The sequence below is a fragment of the Sabethes cyaneus genome, chromosome 1, assembly GCF_943734655.1.
Source record: "Sabethes cyaneus chromosome 1, idSabCyanKW18_F2, whole genome shotgun sequence".
Taxonomy (NCBI): Eukaryota; Metazoa; Arthropoda; class Insecta; order Diptera; family Culicidae; genus Sabethes; species Sabethes cyaneus.
This window is the reverse complement of record NC_071353.1, coordinates 12942026-12954097: the sequence shown is the minus strand read 5'-3', so window position 1 is coordinate 12954097 and position 12072 is coordinate 12942026. Positions and strand designations below refer to the sequence as shown.

Here is a 12072-nt window from a genome sequence, read left to right as displayed (position 1 = left end):
TTGTCTGTAATGTTCGGATGCGGTTCATAACCTTTAATTTTCAATTGTATTGTAATGAAATATTCAATTGTAACTGTTAATATTCGGCAGGGCAGTCTTCGGAGAAATTGATCAAGACTGAAGTTTGATGTTTTCCGGACGTTTCGACACTTTGTTGGTGTCTTTTTCAAGGGTTACTGTGGTAAAATACACTTTTAATGTTATTTTTAAGTTGCTTACATTAATTTCACTTTGCTTACATATCATTTAGTCTTTTGTTCTGTTCTTTGGATTGTACATATTACGGTCAAAAGACTAAATGATATGTAAGCATTTCTCCGAAGAATGCCCTGCCGAATAATAACAGTTACAATTGAATCCAGTCGACAAAAAACACAACCGAAATATTCAATATTTAATCAATTGCATTTACATCATTGATTCTAGTTTATTTCCGCGAACGTTTAGATTCTCTGTTCTGAATCTTCTTCAAAATGTAAAGATTATATTACTCTTCTGTAGTCTACTAAGTCGCGATTCCGACCCCATCGATGGAAGGCTCCTATAACTTCAGTGGTCGTCTTGGGGCACGTCAGCAAATAAAATTTCTTCGCTGAACGCATTTAGCTGCGCTTGTTTCATCTGATTGAGGACTCCAGTGGACGCATTAGTATGCTTCATTTTTGCGCGAGCGTTCTTGGAGAATCGCAGGAGGAATCTACGATTGGATCGCAGCTTGCGTGGACTGGGCTGGCCATGCACTCTGCGGTTGACACAGGAAGTCAGGTGCCCTGAACCACCGACTCGGTGGTGGGAGATCAGGCATTTTCTGCCATTTCGTGCCTTCATCCGCCACGTTCAGTTTTGTTGGGACCTAGAGTCACTCCGATCAACTCTTGCCGGAACAAACTTGCTGTATCGTCTAAGATCGGAACACAACCGACACTGTACGTCACGCGAATCAGACCAGTAGAACAGGATTTGCTATCGTCTTCCTTCATAGCTATCTCGTGAGTCAAGTAACTCCTGAGCAATCCTGAGCTGCCTGTGAGGCTAGTGGCGTACTGGGATACAAATTTTGCATTACTTTTCCTTTTCTTCTTCATCTTCGCCCTCGATTCTACTCACGGGCGCGGGCGTGCGAGCACTCGCGAGTAATCGATTTCAGCAGTTCGGGCTTCAACGACGAACGACGAGCTACGACTGCAGCTGTCAGCTAAACACACACTCGCAAAAATTCGTTGCAGTGCATGAATAAATAAGAGTGGGAGTTCGAAAGGGATGCTTATCCTGGCGTGTTGTGTGAGCAAATTAGACCACACGAGTGTGGGCTTCCCAACACTGGCTCTGAATACTATCAAAAGTCTGCTTCTATGGTCAAAATGACGTCGGATTCATGCTGGTCGTAGGTGAACGAGATGAAGATCTGCCGAAAGTGCCTGACGAAAAGACCTGCAACACTATAGAGAGCTCGTTGATGAATAATCTAAAAAACAAAAGTTTAAACTAACTTCCTGGTGGAACTCTCGATTGATTGTAATTCCGGTTCTTCTGGATGGATTTGGATGCATAACCTACAGCCGGTAGGATTAAACCTCATCCATCTTGTGAATGCAGAAGAAATTCTAAGCTTTTCCATCCGATTCAACAATATTTCAAAGTTTCCGGAAATTTCTAAAAAGAAAGAGAAACAAAACTTTGCTTTCCTTATTTGAATCTCTCACCCCGTTCTTTTCAGACCTCCAACTGTTACACAAATTTAAATTATGACCTGCCGTCCCGTTAGAGACCACCCTTCTTCCAACCACTTGCATATCTGTTTTCATTTTGAAATTTTTTTATAATGTAAGAAACAAAACTTTTTGACGTAGTATTACGTCTTTCTGCAAGGTAGCTGGTACAGAGGGTCATTCCAACGCTAATAATTTAGTGATTTCCTGATCAATTAAGTGCGATGCGGGTAAAAGTGCGATTCAATGATATATCGGTGCAGATTCCGAGTAAATTGACTACATTGGCATGCATGGGTGACTACTTTGACAGCTTGCGGTTTTGATGTAATTTTTCGTTCTACGGCAAATACGATATCAACAGGAAGATATTACTTGTTGAAAATTTGTAGCAGCGTTTTACATCACTCACATATCTGTTTTGAAAATACGGTGAAAAGAATTTACAAAATATATTTCGCTTTGCCGTAATTTAATCTAACCCCGTCAAGCGCCTAGCGGGGTAAAAGTGCGATTCGCGGACGGGATAAAAGATCGATTCATGGACGAGGCAAAAATGTACAGCTAATTATATACAGCTTTAGGCACTACATTACAGATACTAGAAATGAAAAATCTGCAGAATACTGTGTGCTGTGTGCCGAAGTAAAACAATGTTTTTCCGCTGATGAAACAAAAAACATACGTTTGGAAAGGTTTCGATCTAACGGAGGCTGCAATACACCGGCGTTAAATAGGAAAGGTGCAAATTGAGAATATTCCTTACCAAAACATAACGCAGATTGAAGATAATATGGCTTTGTTAGCTACTATTGTGCTAATTTCATAGATTCGTGCTTCGCACTTTTGCCCCGCGGTATTCGCACTTTTACCCCGCTAGTGGGGTAAAAGCGCGAATCGGCACTTGATCAGTAGAAAGAAGAATTTATTTTGCAAAACACTATTACCACAGATGATTTATAGTTGAATGTGAAGACATTGAGTTACTGCATCTCTGTAAAATATATTATGTTGAAGTCCTTCTTTACATCTCACGAAAATTGATGACAACTTCAAACATCGCACTTGCGCCCCGCCCTACTCTATAAAAGTGAACGTGAGGATATTTGCATGTTCCGCCATAACTCCAAACCGCCCTGACCGTTCTCCTCCAAAATTGGCACAAATGTTCTTTTACGTAAGGGAGTCAGAACTTGGTTTTCACAAAAGGGGGGGGGGGGAGGTTCCCTTAAAAGGAGGGGAGATCCGAATTAGTAAAATGAGTTGCGTTTCTCCCGTACTTAGACCAATTGCAGTTGTGATTGTGTGAAAAGAGCGGGTTCCACCAAGGAGGGGTATACGAGAAAAAAAATCCTTTGTTTCGTTTTGGTTACACAAATTTTCATAGAACAAACCGATGCATAATTAGTTATGTGACAGAAGGTAGAGTTGAGTGCGAAAGGGCCGACAGGAGGTGGTTACGAGGAACGGTAGTATGAATTTATGTTCTGCCATAACTCCAGAACGTCTGGATGGTTCTTCATTAAACGTCGTTTATCAAACACACGATTTTTGATATAAAATAATCAGCACGGTCTCTTATAAGAGGAAGGTTCAAATGGCTTCACGGGTGCATTTCTCTTGCATTTGGAATGATAGCAGTTGATTCAAGTTGCTGGATTTCTGAAAGGGGGAATAGGGTGGCCATTAACAAGGGGGAGGTTCAAAAACGTAAAAAAGGCTTTGTGTAGGTGTATTTGTAGGGACTATCGAGAAGACAAATTTACAAATGGCTGGGGGATAACAGGAGGGGAACTGACAAAGGGAGTAGACACAAATGAAGAAAAAGGGGTTTGTTTCTAGCATTATGAGAGTTTTTGTTACAATAATAGATGTACAAGTGACTGAGAAACAAAGAGGCCTCGAGAAAGATCGGGCAATCAGCTACGTCGATCCAAATGAAGAAAAATTTTGATTCTTGACGTTGCATAATTGAAAAATGGAAAACAACGAAGCATTGTCCAACTGGAAATCTTCGCATCGTGATTGGTTGAGAAAGACATCATTAAAGTTTTAACGTGTTTTTAGAACACAAAAGTGACAGAATCTCCCCATTCCAACAGGTCGAAGATTTTTTTCGTACGACGATTAAGCCTACACCATTTTGATGTCTGTGTTGGAGAAGTGCCCCAAGTAACAATATTAGTTTTTTGATAATCTTTATACTATTGTTACGACCATATTCTTAAATCTTCTTTTAAGTCTCGTAAACATGAAAGGCTATAACAAATCAATGAAAAGCCTTACTTAAAACCAAAGAGGACCATGCTACAGGATAGAGTTAGAACCAAACTTTAAAATCATCTACATACTTCTAAGTTTTACAGCACAATATCCTATCGTAGTTTTAAGGCGGTCATTGCGATTTTAATGAGAGCCGTATTCAAAAGCAAGAATTTGAGTTTTACTGTGTTCTTTTAGCGGTTTTAATGACCAAATTTATAAAATTGATGAAAACTTCTTCATGATAACTGCTATAAAACCATGTTAATGCCTAGTGCCCTCTCTTCAGATCGTTTTTAAAGCAATTTTTGGAATAACAATAATGCTTCTGTAGACCAAGTTATATGTAGCCTCTGTATTTTACAGGAGGTTTTTACAAACTTTTTAAGAGTAGTATTAAGCGTGAGTAGTTTTATTACGCTCCGCTGGAAGCAGTTATAATGTGAATTGGATTTGTTGTTGCTTAACAGCAGCTGTCAGAAACTGATGCAGCTCTTCGATTTATTTAACAAAGCTATGAAACATAAAGTACCAACCAGCCTAAATCAGCCAGCCTGCTTTGTTAACTTGAAAGTATGTGGCCGTACAAAGGAAAGTTCTAGACTTACTGTCAAATAAAAAAGAGTTCAGTTTGAGTAAACTGAAAAATTTCAACATCTTCCGTAATTACACATCATAAACGCATCAAATTTTATCGTAAATATTGGGATGATAGGATGATAAAATGAACGCGCCTTCAAAATAGTACACTTTAAGGAAGCCAGTTTTTAAAAACAAAATAGATGAATCCGATTAGTCTTTTCCAATTACTAGCAAAACCATTCTAGTTCCATTGTGTAACATAGAAAGGCATTGCTAATGTTTTTATCTCGGTAATTTTTGCTTTATCCTCATGAAATAGCTTGAATTGTTGTTTTAGAGTCAAGAAAAATTCCAAAATGTCAACATGGCCCAGCAAAAATACAGGGTTTCCTTGATAAACACTATTTACTCTTCATAACAGCAGGAAAAAATCTATTTGGTCAGAGAATTACCACTTCAAAAACATTACAAAACTAACAGATTTGTTGCGGTTTGACAGCAACCACAATAAGATTAGAGCGGTTTAATGAAAGATGTTGTATATAGCCAGCAGCTTTTATAGTGGTTGTAGAAACAACCGCAATAAAACTATTTTTTAGGCTAGGCTAGATTTGAAGATTAGGTTAGATTTGAAACAAAAATGCTAGCTATTGCATCAATGCAGAGAGAGCAGCAAAAATGAAGTTGATATCGATGTGTTTTCGTGTTGCAGAATGCAGCCGATGCAGTTTGGTTACAGGATATTACGATTACCTAATCGAATTTATTTGCGTTGTTTAAACAACAACAGGCTAGTTAAACATATTTAGCATAGTTTCATGCCTTATAGTTTTGGAGAGCGGAACGAAAAGCTATATCAGTTTATGGTGGCTGCTGTCAAGTATCGAAAAATCCAGTTGACTTTATTGCTGCTTTCAGTCAGTGTAATAAAGCTACTTACACTTAACATTACTCTTATAGAGTTCGAAAAAAATCCTGTAGAATATAGAGGCTACATCCAAATCGGTTTAAAGCAGCATTATAGTTTGCCTGAAAATTGTTTTAAAATTTTTCTGAAGAGCACTAGTCATTAAAATGGTTTTACAGATGTTATTAGGCAGATGCTTTTTATTTGGCCATAAAAACCGTTCAAAGAATACAATAAAAATCAAATTGCTGCTTTGAAATATATAGTTCTCATTCAAGTCGAAACAACCGCTATAAAACTACGATAGGATATTGTGCAGTAAAACTTAGATATCTGTAGATGATTTTAAAGCTTGGTTCCAACTCTCTCCTCTATCGTTGCCCTCTCTGGTTCTAAATAAGGCTTTTCGTTGATTTGTTATTACTTTTCATGTTTACGAGCTTTAAAAGAAGATTTAAGAGTATGGTCGTAAAAACAGCATTGAGATTATCAAAAAGCTAATATTGCTGCTTGGGATAAACTAATAATTGCTTTAACATTGACTCAAACTGATAACCAAAAGGCTAAGAGTCTTTTAATACGTATTTAGGACATAGTTGAATCCTTTGTTGAGGGGCTTCATTTGGTTTTAATGAATGAGTTTTATTTGACACTCATATATCCCTATCAAACTTAATTGTACTTTATTCGCCATTATAGCCTATTGAAAGAGTTTTAAAAGGTCGTCCCAAACCATTTCAGGATATCTTGAAGATAAATTTATTTAATGCAGTATGTTGCTTTATAAAAACAAATTAGCTTCAGTACTACCACCATAAAACTCTTATAAAATATGCCTACGGCTTTATAGCACAGAAATTGTTACTTGGGTGCGCTACTGCTGTAGTGTTCAGTTGTAATATGATTCTATAAGTTTGCGCGCGTTGCCATTTCATTGGCAGAGTAGTGAAAAAAGTATGTATTGTGTTATGGCAATGATGTGCTACTTATAAAATGGAACCGAATTGGTAAAATTTCTTCAATGCTAAATACAATCTTTGATTTCTGTAAAGGGTCAAACAAAATGCTGCATCTACGCATCCATCAGTATCAATTCAACAGTTTACGTATGGGAAAACTATCAGAAACACGCAGACGGACGCGTTGACGCAGCATTCTGTTTGGCCCCTAAGGTAACATGATAACAGTAATTTGGTTTTTGATTTTCTTTAATCGTTTCCAAATACGCCTTTTTGCCAGCAATTGACGCAATAAGGCTCAAAAGGGCACGATCCTACGAATCCATGATGCTATGATATTTATGAGTAGGTAATGATTCGAAAAACATAATTTGAAGACTGTTTCCCTGATGCTACTTGGCTGTAAACAGCGAGTCTACTTACTTTATCAGCTGAGAGCCGGAGTGGCTCTTGCCGTATCAAGAATTCCTCTCCATTGTACTCGGTTCTGGACTACTAGTCGCCAATCCGTCGCGCGTCTCGACACACGCAAGTCAGCTTCAACATGATCGAGCCATCTAGCGCGTTGAACCCCTCTATTCCTGCTGCCGGTGGGTTTCTTGAAGAGAACGGAATTCACTGCACAGTCGTCCAGCATCCTAGTGACGTGGCCGGCCCGCCGTAGTCTCCCAACTTTCGCCAGGTGTACGATGGGAAACTCTTCAACTAGTGCCAGCAGCTTGTAGTTCATACGCCTACGCCACTCTCCGCTATCCGTTTGTACTCCTCCAAAAATAGTCGGCTACACCTTTCGTTCAAATACGGCAAGTGCACGTATGTCTTCCGTAAGCAAAGTTACTGTCTCAAGTCCGTAGAGGACAACCGGTCTGATTAGCGTTTTGTACATCGTTAGCTTTGTGCGGTGACGTATGCACCATGATCGAAGCGTCTTATGGAAGGAAAAGTTGGCTCGATTTCCAGCTTGAATGCGTCGTTGAATCTCCTTACTCGTATCATTCTCAACGGTGACCAGAGATCTCAAATAAACAAATTCATCAACCACTTCCAGTTTATCGCCGTCAATAGTCATTGTTCGTGGGAGGCAAACGTTGCTTTCTCTGAACCCTCTTCCAACCATATATTTGGTTTTCGACACATTGATTTGTAACCCAGTCCTCCTGGTCTTCGTTTTTAGTCTGGAGTAGATTGCCTCCGTTTCTAGTAATAATGTCGAGGTCGTCTGCGAAGGCTAGGAGTTGGCTACTCTTGCTGAAGATCGTTCCTCTGGTTTCGATGCCCACTCGCCGGATCACACTTTCAATAGCGATATTGAATAACATACAGGACAGTTCATTTCTTTGCCGCAATCTTCTGCGCAGAAAGGACTTGAGAATGTCCCCGACGTGCGCACGTAGCACATCACACGCTCCAGTGTAGATTTGATCAACCGCGTCAGTTTGCGTCAGTAAGGTTTAGTGTGATTTAAGGTGTCCTATGATGAGTTTTTGTTCATGTTCGTAACTGGTCATTTCCTAGCGGTTCCCGGAGTCCCTCAAACATGTCCAGATAAGACCAAACCTAACTCTAGATGGGTGATTTGACTTCCATTGATCTAGTTATTGAATTCTAGTGTGATTTAAGGTGTCGCTCGATAAGTTTATTATCATGGACGAAAGTGGCCACTTGCCTAGGTGTTCCCGGAAGTCCCCGAAACTTGTCCAGATATAACCAACGTGGTACTAGGGAGTTGATCTGACTTCAATCGAGTTTTAAATTTCCAGTTTTAAATTTCTGGCATAATGCGACATGCGACACCTTAGCATGATAAGTTTTTTTTTACGTTCGATACTGGCCATTTCCCGCAGTGATAACTTATTCCGGAACATTTCCGATTAATCCCAATACAGCGTAAAACTCCTAAAATAGTTGTCAATGGGCATATGTTCCAAAAAAAAAGTTAATACCGGTTGAGATTTAGATTTAGGTTAATTTTGGAAGTGTCATGAAGATTTTTATTTACCCCTTGAAAAAGACGCCAACAAAGTGTCGAAACGTCGGGAAAACATCAAACTTCAGTCTTGATAAATTTCTCCGAAGAATGCCCTACCAAATATTAACAGTTATTTTTATTTACTTTATATGAGCAATCTACCATACTTCAAAAGAGCGTAGCCCAAAAATTCGTCAAACGATTTTTTTTTTTGGCTCAGATTGGCTTATACCACGTCTGGTGTGTTTTGAGTGTTTTTTTTGCTGCATTGAACGTTATTGTTTCGGACAAGTTGGCACCTTAGCAAAAGAATTGCAATAAATTACGACCGAAGCCTCCAAACCTGCCGTACCGGAGGACCTAGCGCATCACAATCTACTCAACGACACTAATGTTCTTATTAGCCAACTCCACCAGGAGCCTTCGTGCTCCATTCTAGACAGAATTCGGTAGCTGACGAACAACACTAAACAACATGCACAGTAAATTGTTTCCGCCCTGCCATCCTCTACCCGCCCTCCATCTTTTCTATCAGCAGCAGCTCAGTTTCACTGTCTGCTGTCTTCCGGCGACGGCAGTGGTAGCTTCTGCAGTGCTAGTGCTCTTCTTTTATGACTCGTGTAAATATTTAATTTAACTTTGTCTATGTTGTCCGTCGAGCGTGTTTTTCTGAGATATACCTGACACTGCGAGGAGATGCATCCTCTCACGCTAGGACACGCTAACTAGCCGGAGCAGCAGCAGCAGGCTTATCTGTATTTGTTTGTTTGTTCGTCTTTTGTGTGATTTGCATCGAGTAGACAATTGAATCTACGTGACCGTTTTTTTTTTGTTTTTACTCCCACTTGCTCGAAGCGCCGTAGCACCGGTTCTCACCCGTAGCTGTACGACAGGTCAGACAAAGGACTGCTACCCTCACGCAGTGAAGTGCACTCTAGACAAATGATCCCTCCCCTATCGGATATGTGTGCGGTGATCTCGACGAACATCGGAGCTGGTTCTCCACTTGTCTGTTGGCCAGACATTCCCGTAGTAGCGAAATAATTAAAAGCAACGTAGCCGAAGCAAGCCCGTGCGCCAATGTAAACAGGTTGTAAATTACATATACTGCACCGCCGGATAAGATCTACTTTTAATGACTTTGTCGTAAACGGTGGTAGTGGTGATGGTGGAAAGGGGAGAGTGTGCGGTTGTGTCAGTGTTTATTTTCGTACCGAGAAGCGTATATCGTCCGACCCCGCCCCGGAATAGCGGTGGGGTACTCTGCTGGACCATAAATAATTAGGTAAATAGGATTTTTCCCATCGTGTCCGTGTTGCAAACTGGAAGCGACAATCCGGAAGAGCAAGTTCGCCCCGGGAAAATTCAGTCTGGCACTTGTGGCCAGGTTAGATGAACCCTGCACTTCACCCGTTTCGCCGGCGAAACCGGTTGCATAGCTCGTTAAGCTTGTTACTGCGACCCACAAAATTGTGAAGTTAAATCATAGTGAAGTTGATACTAAAAAGCGATTATTTTAATTTAAATTTTTCGGTAAATAAACTTCACCCCCATTCAAGGATTGATTTCATAACCAAATATTATTTTACTCTTTTGGCATTTATCTCTCATCATTCGGATACACAAAAAAGCACCCCCAGTGGGGCCTGAACTTGGCTGAATGTTTTGTTGAGATTTTTTTTGCATCCATTTGAATCGGTTATCGTTTGCTTTCACTTCTACCGAAGCTCGTGTTTTTGATTGTTTCCTGTTCATCAGAGTGAAGCAGAAAAAAAATGCAATCGCCTTTGGCGCGTACATTCGACGGGATCGTTTTCTAAGTTGTTCCGACCTGTGCTCTCTTGATCACAAGAAGCGGTAGAACATAAAGTCACCCACCGCCCACCGCAAGGCGGGCGCAACACAGCCAATCAGGCTCGTTCTACCTACCACCCCGCGCGGGGGTGGTCGGGAACAAACAAAAAAGCAGTACGCGGGAATCACTCTCTTCTGACAAAAGATTTGTTTTTACGATAATGGTTTACACCAATTGCTCCCACGTCCCACCCAATGGAGAGGAGGTCGCGGCATGAGCGGCTCTTGGATGTGTCTCTACCAATGAACTACTCTATTGACGATCTATGTTTTGGTTAATTGAATTTTTTCTTCAGTTGGAAAATCGGATGTTTAAAAACATACCACCGCAATGGGACAAACAGCCGTCGTTGTCTAGCAAGCTCTGTAAACAACAACAGTTCCATGGGAGAAAAACTTTTCGGAACTGGCACGAAACGAACGGAGGGGCACTGCACCGGAAGTACACCGAACATTATTGGATACAAAGACGTTCCCGCTCTTGTCGAAGTCGTACAGCCACATCGAGGACGGGTGCGTGTTCGTTGAGAATCGTTCTGCACACCATCAGGTTCGGAACTGATAAGGTCCTATCTCTCGCTCGTGTGCATTACGGTATGTGCGGGGCAATAAGTGCGCCCCCTCTCCGTGGGGAAATAAATGGAACGAACGTGCCATACGCTACGATACGAACATGAAAGCCACAAATTCCCCCAGCTCCCAGGCAGGTATTACGACGGTGATGACAAGGACGACGACAACGACGACTACGAGAATGTTGATGTCATGTTGATGATGATGACATTGTCGCTGTCGACTGTTGCCCATCGATTCAGAATGGGAGACGACGAATAACCACCTTCCAAAACAATAAACGCAGTAAATTGACTCATTTTACACTGATAAAAAAAGAATCACAGAAAGAGAGGAGCAACCTCGTTGGTAATGTAGCCGCACCGCCAAGAAACGTTAGTCTATCGACATGATTACATGGTTTAAATACGACCATAAAGTTCTGAACGATTGAACGCAAAATAGGTGGTCTTTGTATTGGAAGAATCGATGGCAAAACCTGACAGGTTGTGAGTAATATTTAATGTATGAAGCTATAAGTGTGAAGTATAGGATGCAAAACAACGATAAAGTATCATTCAGCAGCAAATGTCCTGTTTGAATTTTGGGGCTAAAAAATTTCTCACGACAGCCACTTTAGTGGAAAATGGCAATCCGAATCAGATTGCTCGGAAACAATTTAAAATGCTGTCTTTTTTCTGGCAAAATATTGATTCTTTCAGAAGCATCAAACGTACAGTTTTAGAATATAAGTCCAATTCGGTTCAAAACCAGAATTTTTATAAACTAGCTGATTGCCCGATCTTACTCGGGGCCCCTTTGCCTCTCAGTCACTTGTACATCTGTTATTGTAACGAAAATTCTCAAGAAACAAAACCCTTTTTTTTTCATTTTACTGTGTCTACTCCCTTTGTCAGTTCTCCTCATGTTGTCCCCCAGCTACTTGTAAATCTGACTTCTTCCCGGTAATCTCTATAAATCGACAATAAGCCGTTTTTGAACCTCCCCTTTGTTAATGGCCACCCTATTCCCCTTTTTAGAAATCCAGCAACTTGTACCACCGCTTTCGTTCCAAATGCAAGAGGAACGCTCCCCTTTACCCATTTGAACCTTTCTTTCCCCTTGAAAGAGACCATCTCCCTCTTTTGCCAACCTTCCTGCGCTGATTCTTTTATGCCAAAATGCATGTGTTTGACAAACGACGTTAAATGGAGAACAGTCCAGACGTTCCGCAACTATGGCGAAACATACTCTCATGCTCACGTTCCTCGTCTCCTC

General features: G+C 40.7%; 1 protein-coding gene across 7 annotated transcripts in view; it reads left to right on the top strand.

Moving 5' to 3' along the window:
* LOC128745362 (leucine-rich repeat-containing protein 24) overlaps nucleotides 1-12072 on the top strand; it is a 476411-nt gene that overhangs the window by 431436 nt on the left and 32903 nt on the right. The window lies entirely within an intron of this gene.